The sequence below is a fragment of the Cricetulus griseus genome (genome assembly GCF_003668045.3).
Source record: "Cricetulus griseus strain 17A/GY chromosome 1 unlocalized genomic scaffold, alternate assembly CriGri-PICRH-1.0 chr1_0, whole genome shotgun sequence".
Lineage (NCBI taxonomy): Eukaryota > Metazoa > Chordata > Mammalia > Rodentia > Cricetidae > Cricetulus > Cricetulus griseus.
In genome coordinates, this window is record NW_023276806.1 from 200,083,334 (window position 1) to 200,108,742 (window position 25,409).

At 35.6% G+C, this 25,409-nt stretch overlaps 1 protein-coding gene across 1 annotated transcript in view; it reads left to right on the top strand.

Annotated features, from left to right (window-relative positions):
- LOC113832815 (metabotropic glutamate receptor 8) overlaps positions 1 to 25,409 on the top strand; it is a 768,119-nt gene that overhangs the window by 398,169 nt on the left and 344,541 nt on the right. The window lies entirely within an intron of this gene.

Genomic DNA, 25,409 nt, shown 5'->3' on the forward strand with positions numbered 1-25,409 from the left:
GTCTCTCCAACCTGAACTGTCTGCCCACTGCTGGGTCTTTCTCATCCATGGCAGTGTGGTTTTTGTTTAGTTAATGCAGTCACTTGGGATATTTTTCTAACATTCTGTAATAAACATCTATTTTCGTATACTTTTCTTTTTTTTTACACTTTGAAACAATTTTAGTCTTACTTAGTAATACAACCTTATGCAAATAATAACATAAAGACTGACTATTAATTGAGAATATACTGATATGTAAGATTAAACCACAAAAAGTTTTCCTTGTGTCTGTTAAGAACAATTACCAACTTAACATTTCTTAGGGTAGAGCTAAGTAGAATTTAGCACTGACTAGACCCTATTCTAAGTACATCAGCACTTAGAATAGTCTGTACATCTGTCTGTCAGTGTGGAGGTACATGCTGAGGACTTCTGACATTTTGTTACCAGTGATAAATAAAGGACTTGCCTTTCTTTGGATCTCTGTAGACTCCATCTGTTTTGTAACCTCAGCTCTGTGAGTTATGTGTTGACTTTGCTATCCATTCAAGGATACTCAGACAGACCTATGAGCAAAGAGATACAGTGAGTCTCCTAGAAACTGACCCTATACCACGTGGGGTTCTGCTCACTTTGAAGATACTTTTTGTACCACAGACATTTGCAGTTTAATAAGTAGAAATAAAGATGGACTTATTATGAAAAAAAGTCATATGCTATCTTATGAATCCTAAACATGAGTTAATAGTGATCAGCTCAGAAAGAATAGTTGGATTTAGTGTTTCTGTTTTCAACACTCCTTTTGTTTGCTCTGTGCACCAGGTAAAGAACAAATGCTGCGTAGAGATATGTCATTAATGTTGCCTCCACGAGTTCTTTTCCAGATGAAAGTGTCCCTGTAAAATGAAATATTCAAAATAGCCTATGATCTTTACTTTAATATTACATTGGTGTCCTCTTTAGTTTCCAGAAAGACCTGACATGATAAAATTAGGACTAATCTCCCAATTATATATACTATATACCCAGAAAGATAAAATAAAACTCATATGCACAAAGGATAGGTAGGTTATAAAACCTTCATTATAAAACTGCATGGATTTAATAGTACATATTGCATACTTCCTAAAGAAACAGTTTAGTCATTCTGTTCCCCCCAAATAAATTCCTTATGAAATTTATTTTTAATTAATTAATTTTTGTTTTTGAGATGGTTTCACTGTGTAAAAACTCTTGATTTTATAAATATGGATAGTTTATTAATTCTTTGAAAGTTTCATACAATGTATTTTTATCATATTCATCCAAACTTCTCCTCTTACTCCTAGAATCACCCCATCTCCCCTCCATCCCAGTTTGATGTATTCTTTTTTTTATTTAATAGTACACTGGCTCCAGTATGTTTTTGTTTATACTTTTGGATGTGTGGCCATTTCCTGGAGAGTGATTGAACTATGAGGAACTGTATTCATAGAGAACACAAACTCACACTCCCTACCAATGATCAACTGTCCCCAGGGTGAGGTCATGAGTGTTTCATTTCTGAGGCCTATGAGATCTCTGACTTATAGACTTAAGTTCAATTGGAAAGTGACTGGTTACATTATCCCATAACATTCATGCCTCTATTGAACCCATAGACTTATCTTGCCGTACTTGTCATAACTGCAATTTACAGGTGGGTAATACTGCTGATTTAGTTTTCATCAGCAGGCTACATAGCACCTTCCAGTATTATATAAGCTATCCAAATGGTTTGTATGCTATATATTTTCAATATAAATAATTATAAACAATTTTGGAAATATAGTTTGATATTTCTCTTGAATATCATTTATGATTTTGTCTGGAAAACTTCACATAGTTCAATTGTGATTGTTGTTAAGACCTAATCTTCCAAAGCAAGTTTTCTTTATTTCTTCTCTTCTCTGTGTTCCCATCCTTATATTCCCATCTCTGCCCCATGGTTTTCCTCCTTTTTATTTCCTCCTCTCATTTGTGTTTGCATTCTTGTGAGTCTGTTTCCTCTGGCCCTTTTGATAGAATCTGTCCCCCGCTTCCTATTTAACCTTTTGTTTTTTTCCTGATATTGCAATTAAAAGAGAAATGCAGACAAGAATTACTTACTTGGGGTTTACCATATTATACAGAATTTCTATTCTTTCTTCTTTGCCCATAATTCATTACTTGAAAACATTGGCATCGATTTCCAGACACTTATAAAAGTCTCTAGTCAATACATCTAAATTTCAAATAGACCTCCAGTGATTTGGCTAAGAAAGGGCCCAATTTATTATTTTCCTTCATTTCTTATAAATCATGACATTGAATGTTTGGAACAAGGTTATACCAGGACACCAGAAGAAATCAGCCTATGTAAATGATTCTTTCTGTTTCCTTTCCCATAATCCTGGGACTATTTTTGGTTAGGTTCCCTGGACTGTTTAGTTGCTGGAGCTTCAGTACTTCCCCTTCATTGTATAGCAAAGGTACAACAGTATTGTCCCCTTTTTAGCTTTGTTAAAACAGACATACCTGGAAATGTATACGTTTTCATGTTTCTGAACTAGCAATTTGTAGCTTCATGCTTCTTAGAGAAATTAAAGTATAGGAGTTTGATGCCTCATACCCTCTATCATTGCTGTGATAGCAATTAGGTATTGTATATCCCAAATCATACCATTTCCTTGTCAGATCTTTAGTGCTTAAAAACTTACAGATGGTAACCTCTTTAAAAATTACCACTGTGCTCATATCATAGAAAAGATTAAGTCAAATAATCTAAGAATTAAATGTGGTTTCTAAAACTATGAAGACCTTAGGAAACTATGTGTAAGTCTTTGAGGCCTTGGGCTAAGCCACAGTTTTTTTAGCAATGGCATCAGAAATCACAAGATAGGGGAAAAATGGGTAATTGGCCATCCTCAAAATTAAAAATTGTGAGCTTCTGAGGGTACCATCAAGAAAGTGAAAAATTACTCAGAAAAAAGGAAAATGTATTTAAATGTTATATTTAGCACATGGGATTTGTAATTTGCCCACATGAAGAACTATTGCAATTCAATAACAAAAGAAACCCCAATTAAAAATAGAGGGTGTAACTAGATATTTCTCTAAAGATATAAAAAAAGAACAAGAAAAAAATTCTCAATATGCTTAGCACCAGGGAAATGCAAGTAATTAGATGCCACTTTATGCACAGTAGGATGGCCATAAGAAGACAAGTAGTAAGTACTAGCAAGGATGCAGCAAAATTAGTTCCCTGTGCACTCTGCTGATGGGACTTTAAGATGGCATGGCTACTTGAAAACCGTCTGATCATCACTGAAGCAATTAAGTAAAGTTACCATATGTTCTACTAGCTCCATTTTAACTCTCCATCCATTAGACATGAAGACAGTTTCACACAAAACTTGTTTGTGATAGCCTTTTTCATTGCATCTAAAAGCAACTGAAAATCATTGAAGGAAGGAGTAAGTAAATGTGTCATGTTGTATCTGCACAAGGAAATAACATTTAATAGCATGAAAAAATGGTGGTAGATGCTACAATGCCTATTAATCTTTAAAGCATTGTTCTAAATGAAAGAAGATAGTCAAAAACCCACCAGATGGTTTTTTATAAGTCCATGCATATTAGTAGCCTAGAATTGGAAAATTTATAGAGACAGGAAGGAAAGCAGCAGTTGCACAGGCTGTGGATTGGAGATAGATGATTAAGATGACTGAAAAATGATGGATATGAGCAGCAGGTATGTCTTTGGAGTACTGAAGTGTTACAAAATTGATGAACAACACTGTGAATAAATTAAAAGGAATTGAATTATGGGTAAACTATACAACTTGTGAATGTTTTTCGATAAAACAAACAAAAACCTCAGTGTTTTCAGATAGTTCTTTGTTAAGGAGAGAGCTAGTTCTCTAAAGAGAATCTTTAACAGAAAAGGGGCCAAGAAGTAACTTTGCAAATATTTAGAAGGAGAAGAAGCTCACTGAAGGATTTTTGCCCTATTCGAAACCACTTAAGCACTGGAAAAAGTATCATAAAAATACACTGGAAGTTTCTAAAGCTAAGTTTTCAGGTAGCATAAACAAAAAGAAAGTCAGTAAAGAGAGCTCAGGGAGTGTCTAAACTGGATAGAGGAAATCAATACTGGATGCTGACATAGGCATTGGGATTGGAACCAAACTCATGAACAAAATCCTGGAGCCAGGAGTCTGCTTAGCTAGAAACAGCAATATAAAAACAGTCTTCGCAAGTCCTAGGAAGCAGAAAGAAAATTGCCTATTTGTTCAGGGCTTTGAGTTGGAAAGACCACATCTGTGCTCTGTTTGTGCTATGGTCTGGAGTAACAGTATTCCTAGGGAAGTCCTAATTTGAGAAAAAATAAAGTTAGAACTTTATTTATGACTGACTGAAAATTTGTAAGTGTCTCAGGAGAATAGAATTAACTATGATATCAGGCAATTTCTTGTAGGGAGATCTTCAGGTAAAACAACTGACATAAAAATGTTAAAAATCAATTAATAGTAGAAAAATCAAATAAAATAAGAAAATAAATTACCCTAAGGTAGAACCAGGGAAGTGTTGAAATGCAAAATTGTATAACATTTAAAAAGTAAGTGTATGTGGTTGTGGCTCAAGTGTGGAGCACTTGCCATAGCATGGAGCACTTAGATTTGATACCCAGAGCCACAGATATATCAATCACAGCTACACACAACAAAAATGCCCTGTCAATACATGTTTTAAAAGTTAAAATTTAAAATATTAAAAGGTATAAGTTAATGAGCCAAAACTGAAAAACAGTTATGAAAACCATGTAAAATAGAGTTTCTAGAAACAAGATTATCTTTAGATTTGATGAACAATGGACTAGAGAAGTCTAATCTGATTCTCGGTTTGAGGGAAAATAGAAGGATACCACCTATTATGTAATACACTGATGTAGAATTATAAATATTTTATGCTACTGTAGCAAACAGAATCAGGAAACTTAAACAGTACTTACAGTATAAATGAAAAGAATATGACAGATTAGCCTACCAGCAGTAGAAACCATTCTAGATTTGCAGGAAGCAACCAGACTTAGGCTGAAGGAAACATAAGGCTCATTCAAAGAACTATCACTGAGACAGAGGTATCCAGGCACCGTGGTTCATATGTGTTTCAGGTACTTGGTTAAGCTGAAGTGAGACCTTGAAGACAGAAATCTGAGGTGTGTGTGTGTAGTGGGGGTTATTTATGTGAGCTTTTTGTTTTGTTTTGGAATTTTTTGTCTTAATGTTTTATGTTGTTTTTATTTTATACTTTTATTTTGCTTATGCTGGAGACAGAGTCAAAGACAGAGAGAGACACACAGAGTGAACATCTATTTGGGTGGGGGATGATCTTGGAGCAGCTATATTAAAAGGCAGCTGTATCACTAGAAGCAAAAAAAAAAAAGAATGAGCCATCTTATAAGGTTAATCAATCCTGTGGGAGAAAAGAAAAAAATATCAGTTAAAGGATGGCAACTAGATCAGATAAACCAAGTCAGTATAATGGTGAAACTTAATGGTTATTGTTGGGTGTAGAGCCTTAGGTATAGAGCATGTACTGAAGGTATTCTCAGCTGGTAATAACACTGAAATCTGCCTTCATCAAAAGATCAGGATGTTAGTTGATCATCTATTGATGGCATTATTGGGAAATTGGTGGAGATTTAGGAAGTGGGGTTTGATTGGGGAAATAGGTCTTGCTCCTAGCCTCTTCTTGTCTCTGTCTCTCTGCCCCTTGGCTCCTGTGAACTTGGCATTTTCACTCCACTATGCTTTTTATCCGACAATTTTCTGCCTTACCATCACCTACCGGCAATGGAATTAGCTGACTGTGGACTGAAACATTGAAATCCTGAACCAAAATAAATGCATCTTCCTTTAATGTATTTTATCTCATATAGTTGTTACCGTGAGAAAATTCAGACTTACATATCTAATTTTATTTTATTTCATTTTCAGTGTAAGGGATTAAACACTAGGGCTGTTCGTGTTCGGGGTAATTACTCTGAGCAATGCCTATAGCACTGAATCCAAGTATTAAAATGCAGAATTTCTTCAACTGGGTAAAACCCCAAATCCAATTTAAAAGTTGTTTACAATATATAAATGTAAACATCTGTATATACTGCATATTATATATTATAGTATTAGTTTAAAAGGAAAATGATATTTCAGGCTAATCTGAACAAATATTTAAAAGCAGATAGTGTAGCAAATGCATATCAGGCACAATGGAATTTATTGTACTGTATAGTAGAGATAAGAACACCACCATAAAACTCACTGATCAAAATATATTTGTGAACTGAAATTAACTTGTGTTATGAAACATTAACAAAGATTTTATGAAATTAACAAAATTATAATCCAAATAGGAAATGCTAGTATATTTGTCAGAAATTAGTAAATTAACAAAATAGTTTGAATGACAAGCAAGATTTCAATAACTCATTTAACTAAGTGGATCTGACATATGCACATACAACAATTGACAACAAATGTCTATCTGGTCTCTTCAGATATAAGTTCAGGGGCAGTTTGGGAGGTTGTAATTTAGAAGTTGACCAACTCCAATTCTCTGTACTGAAGCTTACTTGTTGTGTTATATTACCTTATTATATCTAGTAGTTGTAATTATAAATAATTATTTGTAAATTACAGGTAGTAATATTACCAAGGGGTTTTCTGATTCCTAGCAAAAATATGTAAACCACTTAGAATAGTGCTTAATGCCAGTAAATGCTTGACAAATAGGCGCTGTTATGATTAACATAAAAGTATATAAAATAAGTCACACAAAGTTCCATGAAGTAAATTCAATAAAATAAGATACCAATTCTAGAAAAATAGCCCCCACTCTTCCATGTAGATAGAAATTGAGAAATAGACTTTTCAATAATTCATAAGTTAATGAAGAAAGTAAAGTAGATATCATACAATATTTATAATTGAATCAGGAAGCATAGTACATATAAAACCTCACACACAGTATCCCAATCACTTAAAATAGAAGTTTATAATTATAAATGTATTTATTAGAAAATAAAACATTTAGCTCTTCCCATTCTATTATTCCCCCTTTCCCCTTCATACACTACTATTTTCTCTTTCTTGCCTTCAAAGCCCCCTGCCATGGACCTTGACTAATTTCTTTGGGTGCTTAAATTTAAGCACACATAACTAAGGATTCAGTCAGCATTCACATATGAGAGAGAAAATGTAGTGTAAAAGAAATTGGGGTGTTTGTCTTGCCTTCATCATGCAAAAGGATTATTTCCAACTCCATATAATTACCTGCAAATTTCAAGTCAGGGTAGATAAAGGACTGAATTTTGAGGGGATAACTAAAGCTAAAGAACTTTGAAAAAGTCATATGGAAACTACATCTGTCGAAGTTTCCTAAAATATATGCACATGTTAAAGGAATTTATATGAAGTTATCTTATAAGGAAGGTTCCCCCTCTCAGATATTATAGGATGTCAAATAAAAAGTTCAGTAGCAAACTTGATGTTAAGAATTTATTGTTGAAGACACTACACAGTCTAATCATCAGAGGTAGAGAAATCAAGCTGGAAGTGACTTGGGAGTTTCATCCTCACCAGCTAGCTTTCATAGGGCTGAAAATTTCTATATAGGATGCAGGTGGAGAAGTCATCAACACTCTTACCCAGCTGTGAATGACTATCTTGGCAACATAGGTCTATTGGTGCAATACTGGTATAAATATTTTGTAAGTAACCAATCATGTTCTGGTAGGTTTAAGGCATACTTCATAAGATAGAACTTATGCCTAGTACCATTAATTTGACCAAAGACCCATGACTGAGTCTTTAAGAAAGTCAAATAATCTTTGGGTATCTGCATAAGCAAGATACAGAAATAAAAAACGCAGTTAGTCATAACAAGTAGTCACAGCGGTACATGTCTTGGTGGGGATCACTGAGTCAGGGTAACTGGGAACTTATCTTCCAAAGATTGTAAGCCTTGGGGGAGAAACTAATACTATTTATTATTGCAATAAATGGACATAGTATTAAACTACTCCCTTATCTTTATAGTCTTGGACTAGTGAATCTCTTAACACTCACCAGAGAAGCTCATTTTAGTTTTACAGTAAATGACAATGAACACAAAGTCAACTGAAAAGCATAGAGACTTTGGTGTGCTCATATCTAAATGGGACATCTACATCAAATTTTTCCTTCCAAAGCTCAGGGATCAGCATGGAATAGGTAGTGAATGGATTGTAAGAGCCAGAGTTTATAGACAACTGCACTGAAAGTCTTTGTTGGACATAACAGGATTGTAATACTCATGAGTTATGTGCAGTTATGATTTTGAAGACCTGTGCAAGCTGAGGCCTACCAATGTCCCAGTATAGATGGACAGAGGGTTGACAAAATCCCACTCCTAGTTGGGATGCTTTTGGTGCCAGGGTAATCAGTTTTCTTCAGGAATGTGAGGCTACCCAAGCTCCAGTAGGTGGTCCTGAACTCTTGCACATAGAGGTAACACTAAGTGGACTCATTGGGTTATAAAACAGCACATGATGTTGGGAGACAAAATCAATGGAGAGCATAGGGAGCTATTAGAAGGAAATTTTATTTTTAATACTTTTTAATGAGCTATTATACATTTCCCCTAGTCCCTTCCCTCCTCCTTTCTCTACTTTCCCCTTCACCCTTGGCCCTCATACTCCCAGTTTACTTAGGAGATCTTTCTTTTCCCCTGCCTAGGCAGATCCATGTATATATCTCCAAGGATCCTCTTTGTTACCTAGGTTCTCTAGGGTTGTGGCCTGTAGGCTGATTGTCTTTTGCTTTATGTCTAATATTCAATTATGAGTGAGTACAAATTATATTTGTCTTTCTGGGTCTGGGTTATTTCACTCAGGATGGCATTCTCTAGTTCCATCCACTGGCCTGAAAATCTCAAGGTGTCATTGCTTTTTTTTTTTTTACTATTTAATAATATTACATTGTGTATATGTACCACATTTTCCATATCTATTATTTTGGTTGAGGAGTATCTAGTTTGTTTTCAGGTTCTGGCTGTTACAAATAATGCTGCTACGAACATAGTTGAGCAAATATCCTTATGATTTGAGTGTGCATTCTTTGAGTACATGCCCCAAAGTGATGTTGCTGAGTCCTGTGGTAGATTGATTCCCAAGTTTCTGACAAGCTGCCATACTGATTTCCAAAGTGGCTATACAAGTTTGCACTCCCACCAACAGTAGAAGAGTGTTCCCTTTGACCCACATCCTTCCAGCATAAGCTGTCACCAGATTTTTTTATTGTGGCCATTCTAAAAGATGTAAGATGGTGTCTCAAGGTTGTTTTGACTTGCATTTCTCTGATGATGAAGGATGTTGAGCATTTTCTTAAGTGTCTCTCGGCCATTTGAGATTCTTCTGTTGAGAGTTCTCAGTTTAGATCTGTATCGTTATTTTTTATTGGGTTATTTGGTCATCTTTTGATGTCTAGTTTCTTGAGTTCTTTGTATATTTTGGAGATCAATCCTCTGTCAGATGTGGGGTTGGTAAAGATCTTTTCCAATTCTGTAGGCTGTAATTTTGTCTTGTTGACCATGTCTTTTGCTTTACAGAGATTCTCAAGTTCAGGAGGTCCCATTTGTTCAGTGTTGCTCTTAGTGTCTGTGCTACTGGTGTTATATTCAGGAAGTGGTCTCCTGTGCCAATGCATTCAAGACTACTTTCCACTTTCTCTTCTATGAGATTCACTGTGGTTGGTTTTACATTAAGTCTTTGATTCATTTAGACTTGAGGTTGTGCATGATGATAGATATAGATCTATTTGCATTCTTCTACATGTTGACATCCAGCTATGCCAGCACCAATTTTTAAGATGCTTTCTTTTTTTCCATTTTATACTTGTAGTGCCTTTGTCCAAAATCAGGTATTCATAGGTGTGTGGGTTGGTATTGGGTTCTTCAGTTCAATTCCATTGGTCTACCTGTCTGTTTTTATGCCAATCCCATGATGCTTTCATTACTGTGCCTCTATAGTAGAGTTTGAAGTCAGGTGTGGTGATGCCTTCAGAGGTTCATTTATTGTACAGGATTGTTTTAGATATCCTGGGTTTTATTTTTGTTTTTCCATATGAAGTTGGGTATTGCCCTTTCAAGGTCTGTGAAGAATTTCTCTGGGGATTGCATTGAATCTGTAGATTGTTTTTGTTAAGACTGCCATTTTTAGTATGTTAATCTGTCTATCCAAGAGCATGGGAGATCTTTCCATTTTCTGATACCTTCTTCAATTTCTTTCTTCAGAGACGTAAAGTTCTTGTCATACAGATCTTTCACTTGTTTGGTTAGAGTTACTGAAATATATTTTATATTATTTGTGCCTATTGTAAAGGATAAGAAAAATCAGTAGCCTTTCTTTATACAGATGATAAATGGGTTGAGAAAGAAATCAGAGAAACATCACCCTTTACATGTATGAAATTTTTAAGCAATACAAACAGAACAAAGGAGGAAAAGAAAATGAGTCATTTAAAAGTTGATGTACGAGGGTGCAATATAGCAGGTAGAAAATGGACAGCAGAAAGCCTGAAGGGAAGGTGGGAGGGGAAACCATGTGCAAGAGGAACAAAGTAGAAGTAACAATAAAAAGAACAGAAAAGGGTACTAAGGAAATAAAAGAGTGCTGCCCACGCTCCAGCAGATCACCCTGCACTCATGTGCAGGCTGGCAGTATTAAGTGGACTCAGTGGGTTTAAAAAGAGACTACATGAAGTTATGAGAGAAAATTGGTAGTGGGGATTTGGAAAAGTTGGGGGAGAGAAGGTGGGTGTAATTTGATCAAAGTATATTGTGTGCGTGTATGAAATTCTCAATAAATTACAAAATGGATTTTGAGGTGGAAAAATGTTGAGGAATACAAGTCCATAGCAAGATTTATCAGTTTACAAAAGTACATATTAACGTTTGTAAGTGATAAAATGAATGGAATTTTAGGATTACTGAAGAGTTTTAAATCTTAAGAGAATAAAATGGAAATGTTAAACAGGATAATCTTGATTCTTAAGTTGACTGCTTTTCTAAATATTAATTTCTAATATAAACATGGGGAATAAGAAAAAAAGTAAATGTACTAATTTTAAACATTAAATTGATACTAAAAATGCTGCCTTGTTTCTCATATACATGCTGTGAGTTTGTATATGGACCAAGGCCCATGAAAAAATAATATATGTACTATAATTTTTTATTGTAAAAGGTAAGTGTATAAATCGAAAACTCAGAAGCATCTACTAACAGGTTTTGTATGCCCTAGTTTCACTGTATATAATATTATTTAATAATATTTCATATTAGTTAATGAAAACAGATATGTTATTATCCTTAAAAAGTAAAAAATACTAATACAGTAATAAGATGCTTATAAGATATCAAATTGTTAAGTTATTCTATGCTTTTGTTAAACTGGACTAGATATAACTCTCAGAATTAGGACATGTGGGAAATCAAATTAATGGGTGGTATAAAAATCAGTGGAGAATAAAGATCATTGATGGTATTAAATTAATTAGTTAAGTAAGAAAAATAGGCACATATCATACATTTAAAACAAAAAATTACAGAAAAATTAAAGTATAACATTTTTTATAATAAATCCAAAATAAAGTAAGAAAAACATTGTAATTGTATGAATATATGAGGAACATGTACAGATATATTCTGCCTTATAGTATAGTATAGTAAGTTATTTTTTTAAATACCTACTAAAGGGATGGGAATGGAGTTCAGTGGCAGGGAGTTCACCAGCATATAAAAGAGTTTGATTCCAAGCCTTGAAAAACAAATACCTAAACAAGGAATATGCCAGAAAGGAAACTAAAATGGTTTCTCAATTAAATTGCAGCAACACAACTTAAAATTTCAGTACATCAAAGAAAAAGTAAAAAAAAAAAAAGTTATCGAAGACAAAAAAGTTAGTATTATTTCTTTTCTGGAACTTTATGCCATACACCAAAACAAATGATTACATTTCAGGCTCTATAAATAGCATCAACAAACTGGTGGGAAATGAAAACAACTCACTGAGTAGCATTAAAAATCATCAGTAGGAACAGACCATCTATGAAGATGGTCACCAATATGAATCTCACAAGTATTAAGGGCAACAAGTTATTAAGAAATCAAGTATTAATCATTTTATATTTATCACTTTGGAACAATTGAAAAGCATTGGATAGTACTACCAAAAACAGGAGAGTTTGTAGGAAACTGGGGACAAATTTTGTTTCTGGGAGAATAAATTGCCAAACCACATCACAGGTTATTTTAACAATATCCAGATGTGTTGAAAATTTACATTTCAGGCTAGTACTTGCACTGTTGGCATGCACTGTAGGGAGATTCTTTGTCTACACCATGAAGTTTTGTTGCTATATTGATTTTAGTATTGGAAACTTGGATATAATATAAATAGCCATTTGTGGTGAAAACTGTAACTAAGTGTACTGTGAATCAGAATTAAAGTAAATGAACTCAATCTTCATGTTTTAGTATTAGATGTATTTTGAAATGATAATGGTTACAAAACATGAAAAAATGTTTTGTAATGGTAATTATTCATGAATAGATACATATGTAGCCAGATATTGATTGGGAAATATATTCAGCTACTTCAGTATAATTATTACATCTAGAGAAGCAGGAAGAGAAGAGGGTTTATATATCCTTGGTGATGAGCGTGTGGGTATTTTCTGTAACCCTCTTTCTATGTTATTACATGATATTAATCTTAGCACTGTTCTAGTTGATGTGGCATCCTTATGAATTCCTAGTCTCCAACTTTAGCAGAGTAGCTGACTGGTATAGAAGGAGGAGGACATGTCTGATCTTGGTTGGCAGCCACACCAGAAAATCACCAGAGAGAGTTATCATTATTGTAGCAGACACAAAGTATGGAACACTCAGTCTGCTCATATCTAACAGATTCTTCCTCATATTTGTGCCTTCTCAGGTATATACTAATGGCCATGTCAGGAGTGTCTCTCAAACACACACACACACACACACACACACACACACACACACACACACACACACACACACACTGTTCTTTCCCAGTGTCCTCAAATTAGGTGATTCAGTCAGTAAATGTGTTATGCAGAGTCACAATTTGAACTCAGATGCTTATACACTCTAAATAAATTTGCTATTTTTTAACTGTTTATACAAAATGAGCATATATACAGTATATACAAACAGAATAATTTTAGCATATTTTAAATTAGGCGTTGTTTATACATTTATTGTGAATTGATTTGTTTTTAAATCATTTTAATTAGTAATTATTTCTTCATAAGTTTTAATTTAATTTCACAATATCTATATTACAATATTAGTTAATAATTTTAAATAATATTCTTACCAAGCTATATTTCTTCTAAAGCATACATGTTTACTTATGCATATGCATTTAATTTTACAGTAATACTTAGAAGTATGTTAATTGCTTCCACAGCCCATTTTTCATTAAGGATCCTAGTCTAACAGTTAGTGGGGAGGAAGCTGTGGTGGATTAGATGAAGTAAGAGTGTCAGGAAATGAAGTCACAACAATACATGGAGTGTCAATTGATTACATGAAAGAATTAGTAGCTCACTTCAAACATGATTTAAATTTTTCATAAAGAATGTGGATTTATATTGTAGATGTGAGTCCAGGTTGCAGTGGGGAATCTCTCATAAGTAACTTGTATGTGTTGTTCTTTCAGTCTGCAAAAATGGGGCTCATAGACTCACACGGCTACCTTAACAGTTAGAAGTGAGAATTTAATTTTATGATGAATAAATATGAGAAATATTTAAGTCAGTTGTATTGTACTCTATGCGTTAGAGTTCAGTAAAGGTTGCTGCTCTTTTCACTCATTCTCCTACTTTGCATATTCTTTATCACCATGTGGTAAGGGAAATGAACAAGCTCTAATTGCTTTCAGGGAGAGTTAGATGCAAAACTAACTTTCCAGAGGTGGGTTAGTCTGGTGCATACATTTAGAAGTGATACAGCTTAGAAAGGATCTGGGCAGATTGAGTACCAGGGTCTCCCAGAAAGAGCTACTGACCGGAGAAGAGAGGACTTCTGTAGATAGCACATCTTACTTGATGAGTTTGTTCAGAAGGGAAGCACAGAAATCACTTCCCAAGTAGATGTGACTGTTGGGGAGACCTGTGTAGGTCTCTGCCTTGCCTTCTCTTTTAAATGGAATTGCTTTAGAAAAGTTTTGTATGTGGATAGAAATGACCCTGTTTGGGGAGAAAAGAATGATGCCAATAGATAACTCAGTGATATAGTGAGAGCTGAGGACAAAGCCATATCTTCCATCATGGGGTCGGCTATCCCATGACCCTTCTATATTTGAGTAATTCAGTAGAAAAGGCTTGCATATGCATGCAGCTGCCACCCCCTGCCTACAGATATATAGGCAATCACAAAATTTGTCCCAGGGATTTTTATAAAGTTAAGACAATCTTCTCCAGGTACCTATAAAAGCAAAGATACCTCCGGTCATTGGTGGCACACGCCTTTAATTCCAGCACTCTGGAGGCAGAGGCAGGCAGATTTCTGTGAGTTTGAGGCCAGCCTGGTCTCCAGAGCAAGTGCCAGGATAGGCTCCAAAACTACACAGAGAAACCCTGTATTGAAAAAACAAAACAACAACAACAACAAAACAAACAAAAAAGCAAAGATACCATTTTGTACAGTTGTAAGAAACAAATATTTCCCAATTATTTGTATTTTTCCCTTCTCCCTTCCAGAATGGGTATAGTTTCTCCTTGGTTAATAAGTACATCAGATTTCAGGACCCTTTGAGTAAAAATGTTCCCATTCACAGAAAGTTTATTTTGCTTTCGCTATCCAAAAAATGTACCATGCAATGACAAAACCATCTATCATTAAGACTTTTGAATCATGAATCTAAATAGAGAGAACTCTCTCAAAGACTAGGAGAAATTCATGTGTATTCCTTAATATTTCAGAACAAGAAAACTTTGACTCACTAAGAAGATTCTTCTACAGTCATAGTGAAATAATGCACAGATCTTATAGTAGATAGCATGCCTCCTTTATTTTTATATTTATCTATTGATATTTTAGCACAATAATAATTGTAGGTTCTGCTTGTGTTCTATAGCCTGCCTAGCCATAGGTTCTTGGCCAAATGCCAGGAGTGGGTTTCATCCTGTAGAACTGATCATAGATCCAATGTGAAAGTGGTTGGTTACTCCCATGTTTGTACCACTATTGAAACAGTGGAATAAATTCCTAGAGTAGTCATTAGTGTAGGGATGAATCTTCATAACCTTTGCTGAGTATTTACAGAAGAGTAGTGAAAGAACTGTGTGAAATTTGATAATTTTTCTTAATATATTCAAAACAGTTTAAAATTGATCATATATTGGTAGAATAATGACTTAAATATATATATATAATACATATATACATATGCACATATATATGATATGCACACATGTACCTATTACATATACATTATTATTTTATATGCATATAAGGGTATGTTTTGAAAATGATGTTAAACATTATATACATGTGTGTAACACACATATATGTACGTGTGTTGTATATAATGTGTGATATATGCACATCTATACAATATGTATGTGTATGTGCATATATCACACATTACATATTATACATGTACATATATATATGTTATATATGTCACACACACATATATATATATAATTTATTATATTTATATTTAATATTATTATTAAATTTATATATTTATATATATATATATAATTTTATCAAATGAGTTAAAATATTCCCAGATGTATCCATATTATGGAACTAGACAGTATAAATGGATTTGCTTGCTTGATTAGACTCTAAAGTTGTCCAGCACAAGATATCTCTATATTTAATCCTTGAGGATACCCCACTTAAAATTAGGAGAAATACAAATATATATAAATGAAAGACACGGTATCTTTTCTTTTGTAAGTTTTAATCACTCAAGCTCAAGACCATGTTCCAACTATATCTATATATTCATTCTTCAGTATAAATTGTCAGTATAAATTGTGTGTGTGTGTGTGTGTGTAAGCCATGCTGTTTTTTTTTAAAAAAAAAATTAGTTATTCCCTACAGATATCACGGTGACAGTACTTTAGAGAGTGCTAAAAAAAGATGCTCTGGCTGGAAACATTTTAAGATATATTTCTTAAAGTAATTACTCAAATCAGTAATGTCCATAGCTATAGATTTTTTACTATAAGGCTGGTCTTTCATGAATTAATTTTAGTTCAGAAAAAGTTACAAACAGACAAGCAAAAAACCTCAGGGATAATTTTGCTTATAATAAACATATCAAATTTTTAGCAATACTTTGGAGCCAATAAAATGAATGTGCTGAAGCTTCATTTTCTTTGGTCAAACATACATGATTCTTAGAACCAACTCTTCATTTAACATATATTTATTAAACACCTAATGATTTAGAACACATGGTCCAGTGTGTGCTGGATAAATGCAATTGTCCAGCTAGACATGGACCATGCAAGGAAGAGCATGGTTATAGGGATGGAAAGAAAGAGATGTCTCAGAGCAGTGTAAGGAACAGATGGAACAAAATAAAAATCAGACCAAGACAGGAAGAGAAGAAGACAGGGCCACTATCACTCATTTTGTTTTAGAAGTTTTCAGATTCCCTGTTTATAGGATACCATGGCAGAGCTGTCCTCAAGGAGTTCTTCTGAAAATGAGCTTCTAGAGGTTTGGTGTCTAGTGCTCTAACAGATGCCTGCTCAGCATTTCCTCAGTGGTTGACTGAGAAAGGGGTGTGAAACATAAAATATACACATTTCATTTTGAAGGTTTAGGGCAACAATATAAAGTACCCAACTAATTTTTCTATTACTTCTTGAAATGATAAACTTCAGATATGTTGGCTTACCTAAAGTATATTAAAATAATAATTTTACATTGTAGTTTTACTTTTTAAAAATGGGCACTAGAAATAAAAAATGATTAATACTTGTCCCATTATAATTCTATTAGGAAGTTGATCTATTATTTCATTAAAAAAATGGTAACTTGAAATATTATGTTAGGAGCATTTAACTTAGTCCCTTACTATACTTGAAAGCATAGGATTGGATGAGATCTCAAAGAATCAATTTAAAGAAAGCAGAGAGGTGAAATCACATCCTGAGGGTATGTTTCAATTAGAGATAACAGTAGCAACTTGAGAGGCAGGGTTCATATATTCACCTCTTACACTTACTATCATGGTACCTTCTATTTATATAAATACTTGCTGAGAGAATAAGTGTATGGAAAATGATGAATGGATTAACATTTGCTTATTTCAAGTGAACACTTCATTCTGCTCTGCAATCTATTTTATTTCCCTAGACTCCACTTTCTTTAATTCTCTTATCCAAGTGCTATTGTTTTCTCCTACCCACTCACATCTCTCTTTCTTCTATCCCAAATCTGACAACCTCTCTGATAAATATCATAACAAAAGGAGGTCCCTTTCCAACTCTTTCCAACACATCTCTTTTGATTGGTACATACTCATACCCATCATTTTTTTTTTATCAAGTTCTGCCTAGCGGCCTATTACACTTACATACCTCACCTTGGACCCACTCACAGAACATCTCTCCACCATCTTTCTCTCCAGCATTACGATTTCCCTCTCTTGACTGGAGTTCTCTAATCAGTATAGGAAATTGTTCTGTCTCTCATCTTAATGAAGCAGTCTTTTGATTCCACTTTTCTCGCCAGTGATTGCTCTTTTTTTCTCTTCTTCTCTTCCCATCAAAATATCTTGAAAAGGTTGCCTGTACATGCTGCCTTCAGTTTCTCTTCCTTATTCCCTTATGAACCTCCATCAATCATAATTTTCACCATTTTTCTGCCCTTTATCAAGGTCACTAATAACTTCCAAGTTTCCAAATCTGTTATTGGACCCCATCTTACTTGACTTCTCAAAAGCCCTTGATCCAGATGATCTTATTTGCCTTTGACTTTCAGGATGCTATATGTTCTTAATTTATAGTCTGTGTCCTTGGCTGTTCTTTCAGTATCTGTGATCACTCCCTCCCTGCTTTTAAAACCCCAGCCTATAGTATTCCTTTATTGTTTGTATGCATTCACACCATGGCTGTCCAGTCAATTTCACCTGGAATACACTTGTCTGAATCAGGTTGGTTTTATTATCCTGCAGCAGGAAGAACAAGTCTCATGTAAGGGTAGGTGTTTTATTAAGATTATGTTTGGGGTTTGGTTGGGTGTTTGTGAATAGAGCATAAAATGTGAAAGGTCACACCTGATTGATAATGCTGGACAATTATATAACTTCCTTAGTAAGTAATGTCTACAGGGAAATAGACTTGATCAAGGGCTAAAGCTACATTTGGTAAAGATGCAATAGTTATTAATTATTAGATGGAGGATAATTGGTCAATTTGTTTGCACATTTGTGCCTGTGCTCTAATCATTGTCATAAATTCCATCAGTGTGTGAAGAGTCTCACCTTCATCTTTGTAGGCTTTAGAGTAAAGAGTTAAAATGACGTTGGCAAGCTTCTCCTTATGGCTTTTCACACTGAACATGTCTGGGTCTAGAATCCCAATATCACACCTCACCTCGGTATACATTTATATATTTTTGTTAGTTAATTTCATTCTTTTCACTTGTTCATACTTCAGAAGCTTCCTTCTTTGACGTTTATATTTGATATCGGGCAAATCCTGTTTACTGAACTTATGTAACATACTCAGTGTTGAATACTTACAGCCTTTCCTGGGTTTTCAGTCTCATCCAAGTCACCAGCACCCCCACTCCTGGATTATGGAAAAGCACCTACCTATTTTGCCCACATCTGTTCTTTCCCTACTTTAGGCAATTGTCAGCTTGGCAACCAGCATTATCCTTTTAGAAATATGATCCTTCCACCCACTTTCAGGAAGCCTTTTAATAGCTTCCTGTGGATGGTTTCCATCTCATAGCAAAGTCTAACATCTTTTCTCGGTCGTTTGGTCTGATACATTGACCTTATCTGCTACTTCCACCATCCCCAAACTGCTTCATCTACAATGGCTTCCTTGCTGGCCTTTGAACATCTAGAATGTCACCCATTTACTATTTATGACTTTTGCTATTGTCTCCCTTCCAGAATGTTATTTCTCCAGGTACTTCCTTATATTATCCTCTGCTTTTCTCAGGTTTCTACTCCAATGCCAGGTGTTCTTCTCAACTTTATCTCTGCGATTATAACATCCCACACAAACATTACCTCACCACACTTCTTACCTTATTTTATTCTCCCCAACCTGGCGCTCTGTTATGCACTGTATTTTTCTCCCCACTGGTTTTATTACCACTCTCATCTCCTCCACAGGGGCTAGAACTTTTGCTTGCTTTAAGCGCACTATAAAAAGTATTTGTCCACTGGCCAGGGGTGGCGCACGCCTTTAATCCCAGCACTCGGGAGGCAGAGGCAGGTGCATCTCTGTGAGTTGGAGACCAGCCTGGTCTACAAGAGCTAGCTCCAGGACAGCCTCCAAAGCCACAGAGAAACCCTGTCTTGAAAAACAAACAAACACACAAAAAACAAAAAAAGTATTTGTCCATAAGGACTGCGTTGTCATTTCAGGGACAACAATGGGACAATTAGGGAGTCAGAGGAAAGTGATTTGAGGAAGGAGCAACTTGAGCTGTCCATGTCAATACCTGCCAGTTTTCTGCTACGGGTACTGTCAAGCCTTATTTCCTCCTTCTGGCTTCATCTCACTCTTGGCATGAGAGTCTACTTTAGGCATACGGCATGTGCTTAGGCTAGAGGATAGTATCTCCTAAGTCACTCTTTTCTGTCTGTGGGGGTGCGATGGCCAGCCATTCTGTGTATTTGTTTCCAAGCATCGCAGATACTAGACAGCATAGCCTACTGTAATCTACACGCCTTATGAAGACCGACATTAGTATGTGTTTTTCCCCAGTTTTAGGTATCATTTCAATAGCATTTAGGTAGAGAAACTGAAGAGTACAATCCTGATGAAATAAACTGTGGTGACTATCTGCTTATCGGTAGTTTGAAGGGCCACCATGGCCAGGGGCAGGCTGACATTGAATAAATATTACTTGTTTATCTTTTATCTCCAATTAAATTGTGCTAGACTTTTCTAACAAAAGGGATAAAATTAAATGAAAGGTTGAATTTTTCTCTTCAGAACTGAGTTAGAAAGTTCAGAACCATTTTTTGTACTAAATTGCAACATTTATTAAACTTTCTGAGAGATCGTAAAGCATATTTTTTTTCTTTTTCATGTTTTGAGACATAAGTTGTGTTCTGTAATCAAGGGCTGGATTGGAACTCACCATATGACTATGTAGCACAGGCTAGCTTCCATTTTGGAGAAATTCTCCTTCCTCATCCTCCCAAGTGCTGGAATGACAGATATGGGCCAGTAATCCAGTTTTGAATGAATTTGTAAGAGCTATATTTACACAGTCTAGGATTTTGTGATTTAACACCAATCATAGCCCATCCTGCATTGCTAATCTTTGAACCAGGGTATGTATATGCCATGACATTAACCTTATGTTTTTATTTATATATTTGAATATTTGCATTTCTACAAAAACATAACAACATCAAAGACAGCTATCACCTTAGGGTAAAAAAAGAAAGAAACAAAGAAAGATCAGTGCCTTCCTCAACCCTCACAAGAGAAACTTCTTTTTGCAATAAATGTCAATTAACACAAAGACCCACAACTGAACAATGTGCAAAGTGTGAGAGACTTTGGAACACTTAATCCTAAATGGTATGTCTTTATCAAACCCCTTCCCTCAGGGTTCAGGGATCTATGCAGAAGAGGAGGCAGAAAGATTGTAAGAGCCAGATGTGTGGATGACACCAAGGAAATAGTGTCTCCCAGACATAATAGAACTGATGCCCAAAAGAACTCACAGAGACTATGGCAGCATGCACCACACCTTTACAGGTTCAAGCCAGATGGGATCCTAGCACTAAGACATGGAATATAGACACAGGATCAGAACCTTCACCAAGAAGTTATTTGCAGTTTGTACCTGCATGAAAATCAGTTTTCCTCAATAGAGAATGAGTAGGTGTATCAATGACACACCAGGGCAGGCCCCATGCCCAGGAGTTGTTGGTCAACACAAAAAGAGTCTCACTGTATGTGTGTGTATTGGGGGGTACTTTTCGTATTGGCATTTTTGTATTATTGGGGATTTTGTTGGTTTGTTTTTTTGTTTTTTTTTTTTTAAGAGTGAGAAACTGAGGTAAAATTGGGTGGGTAAGGAAATAGGATCTAGGAGGATTTGGGGAAAACATTCTTAAAAAATATTTCAGACATTTTAAAAGTGAAAATAACCAAAATTATTCTTTGACAGTTTCATACATATATACAATGAACTATGGTCATATCCACTCCCCAGTTTTCCCTCCAACTTCACCTAGATCATCTCTCACATTTTCTCTTTTAAATTTCATGTCTTCTTCTTTTTCTTCAAAAAAAAAAAAAGCAACCCAGTACGTCCAATTAGTGCTGCCTGCACATGATCAACATTTTAAATTTAGTTTTGTTTGAATGGCCTAACTTTGCTCTCCACAATTTAGAAGTAGCTAATTAATTGATTTTGCTAGCACTTGCATTTTTTTTCAAAGTTCAAGATCTCACAAAAATGATTTTTCTGATAGATGGAACATTTTGTAAATACAGGCCTCAAGCTGTAGTTTTTGTTTTGTTTTGTTTTGATGGCACATAGGCATTTCAGCTGCTTCTTGCAGCTATTTCAGGTGAACACTGATGTATGTGATTGGCCTTCGAGGCTGAATGAATCAGTTCGCAGGAGGTTGTGCATGCTGGGTTTGGCATTAGTGTTCCTCTCCATCATCAGTTACTGCTGCTTTGGTTTGCTTGATTTTTAATATGTAGTAACAGATAATGAAGTTATTTTCTTATTCTTTGTTCCTCTTACTGTGTTCAATTTATGTATACCTGATTTGCACTTATTTGAACAGGCATTGCATCGTAGAAAGAAAAGGCTGGGAATCTGGTGAGTGAGACTGGTAGACTCCTTCTAGACACAGAAAGCTTGTGGATTTCTGGGGCTTTTTATGGACCAAGACTGATTAAAGGTTAACCTTTTATCCATGGCCCATACTATACAGCCAACATTTGATGTAAAATTACACACATGCACACACACACACACACACACACACACACACACACACACACACACACACTAAATTTGATATCATTGTTTTGTGTAAATTGCTTACAGAAAACAGACATTTGTGATCTGAATACACTGTACGAAAAAATCTATTTCCAATAAAAGAAAAAGTAGTACAGTGATGCTTGAAAACTAATGGTCGAATGATACCCGTAGATCGGCAGAAACCAGAACTGAAGGTCTGCAGGTAGCAGTCATCAGCTCCCCCATCCCTTTGTCGTCACCTGGTCTTCGTTTCTCTGTTATTGTATCCTTCTGTCACCTTCTTTCAGTTATAAGATGTTTTGCATTTCCTGTTGCAATAAAACGGAACCTCTTCTCCCTGGCTCTGGTTGAGTCTAATCCCTGTGGCCACCATTGGTTGAGGTTGCATACAGCTTAGCAAATAGCTGACTGAAGGGGTCACAGCTATAAAAGTGAGGATGGAGTGGGGACTAGGAGTGGGGCATGGATGCTGCCCAGAGAAGGGAACTGGGAAGTCAATTTATCATGCCCACTACTAGTCCTTTCTGGTTTGGTAAGATCTTGGGAAGACACAAAATGAGATGTTTTCAATTTTGAAAACTTTTCACAGTGTTAGATTCCTGTTTCTAAGGTGTGCTGAAAGCATACACGTACAGAGTGTAGTCTTCAGAGATGGCCCCAAAATATATCTTTGTCACTTGTTCTCTTCATACCATATGTGACTAACAATTCTCTATGGAGCTCTGAGGTCCCTGTTCTTCTTCCTGTGTCTTGAGAGGCTTAAAAATCCAATCAGAACCTGGGTTGCATAACTTCTGAGGTTGGTCATGAAAAGCACCATGGCTTCTATCTGGCCCTCTTAAGTACATGTTTAGACTCCTTAGTAAAAATATAAAGTAGTTATCTCAACATTATTATGTAGAAAAGATCACATGGAGAGGTCACAAAAAGATAGATGTCTAGTCGTCTCTAACCATTTTAGGTGGATGGGATGGATCCTTCAGCTACCTCTGTTCCTCACTCCTGAAGGTAACCATAGCTGACCCCAAGTGAAACAATGATGAGCTATCTTATTTATACCATGATTATAGATTCAAACAGAATGTATTTTACTGTTACTTGTAGCTGTTAACTTTGGGGGCATTAAATAATCACTAAGTTTGTCAATAATCAGAGCCTCACTCAATTTTTAAATATTAGCTCTTCTAAGATCACAAAGAAGCTCATGGAAATAAGTCTTTATTTACTTGGAACAAAATAGACCTCTGGGTCTAGGGAGTTGTATCAGTGTTAAAGTGTTAGGAATACCCACCCTGATTATCATGTGATGTTAAGAATGTGATTCTTATTTCCAGTGCCCACATAAAACCAGAGGGGATCATGGAGGCCAACCTCCATGTAGTACCAGCTACCTTGTACTACCAGCTATCTGGATGCTGTAACACAGATCCTTGAAGCAAGCTGGATAGCTAGACTGAGTAAATGGTGAGCTCTGGGTTCAGCATGAGACCATGACTTAGTAGATAAAGTAGAAAGCAATGGAGGAAGATACCAGGTGCTACCCTTGTGGTACCATACCCTCACACACCTGCATACATACTCATACATGTGCCCCACTCCTCCCCCGGGCACCACATGAGCAAATATGTTTTTGTAGTTGTAAGTCTTGTTTCTTTATCAGACTGTGATGGGTAGAAGATTATTTTATATACAGGTTGTAAGTAGAAAAAAACAATAAAAAAAGTTTGTTAAACTTTACTTTCACTGCATTTTAGGAGTAGAATAAGAATAAGACAAAGTCTTATTAAATGAAGCTAAGGATTCTTGCTTTGAAAGGAAAGATGGATGTGTACCATTTGCAGAGACAAACACAGCCACTTCAGCTTTTTCTAATATCCTCTCTTAAATTACTGAAAAAAATCCTTGTTTTTTATTAGTTATTTGAGAGATTCATAAAACAAGATGGATCAGGTTAACCTCCCAGTTTCTCGACACTTCACTACCAACCCAGTTTTGTGTTTTTTCTTAAAACTAATCCTTCAAGACAAAAATTGTGCTGCCCAAATATTCTTGAGTAAGGTCTTCCACTAGAGAGTGGCCAACTTACAATGAGCTACAGTCTTCCAAAAACTTCCTTTCCCTCGCCCAGTAGCTAAAAATCACCAGTAGCTCTACCCCTTGAGTATGTTGAATTCCCGTCTCCATGGTGGAAGCCTGCCTGTCTGTCTTGGGCTCACATGGGTTTTGCACATGCTATCATAACTGCTGTGAGTTTGTATGTGCAGCCATCATGCTGAATCTGGAAGATAGTTGTAATGATAAGTCTTTATGCCAAGCTGCCCGAGCCCTGCTGCCACGTTATGGTCCCAAGTAACATATAGAGACTTATGTTAGGTACAATGCTGCTGGCCAATGATTAGGATTTCTTATCTGCTATATGTCTTCAATATCAACCATAATTATTAATCTATATATTTATAAAGATTTATTGAGGTCACTGGTGGCATGCGTCCATTCTTCTCAGGATTACATGGTGATAACTGTCTCTACAACATTTCCTAGAATCCTCCTCAACTCCCAGTCCTGCCTAACTTGCTCCCCTATTGGCCAACAGTGCTTTACTCAACAACCAATAAGATAAACATACATAGAAGAACTTTCCCCATCAGATAGTATTTCTTTGAAGTCATCACAGCATCAGGTTCTTATGTTCTATTCTGCCTTTCTTCTACAGAGATCTCTGAGCATTGGCAGGGGGGGCATGTTGTAGTATACATGTTTGCCTTAGGACTCAGTATTCTTCAGTTTCCTATTCTCCAAAACTTGGCTAGCTGTGGGTCATTGTGTTAAACATCATCCAGTGCAAATAGAAGCTTTCCAGATAGGGGTTGAGAGATGCTTTGTCTGTGAATAACCAAAGTCATTAGCTGTCTAATACTATCACATTTATCAGTATAACAGTACTGTATGGCCCATGACCTCTCTAGACACATATTCTTAGCCTGATAGTGTGCCAAGAATGGGTTTCATCTTGTGATGGGACTTACACTCTGGCTGTTTTTAGACCTCTAGCTTGATGGGAACTCTTGGACTATGATTCTCTAAGGACAAAAGCATCACTACCAAAAAAGTTACACTGA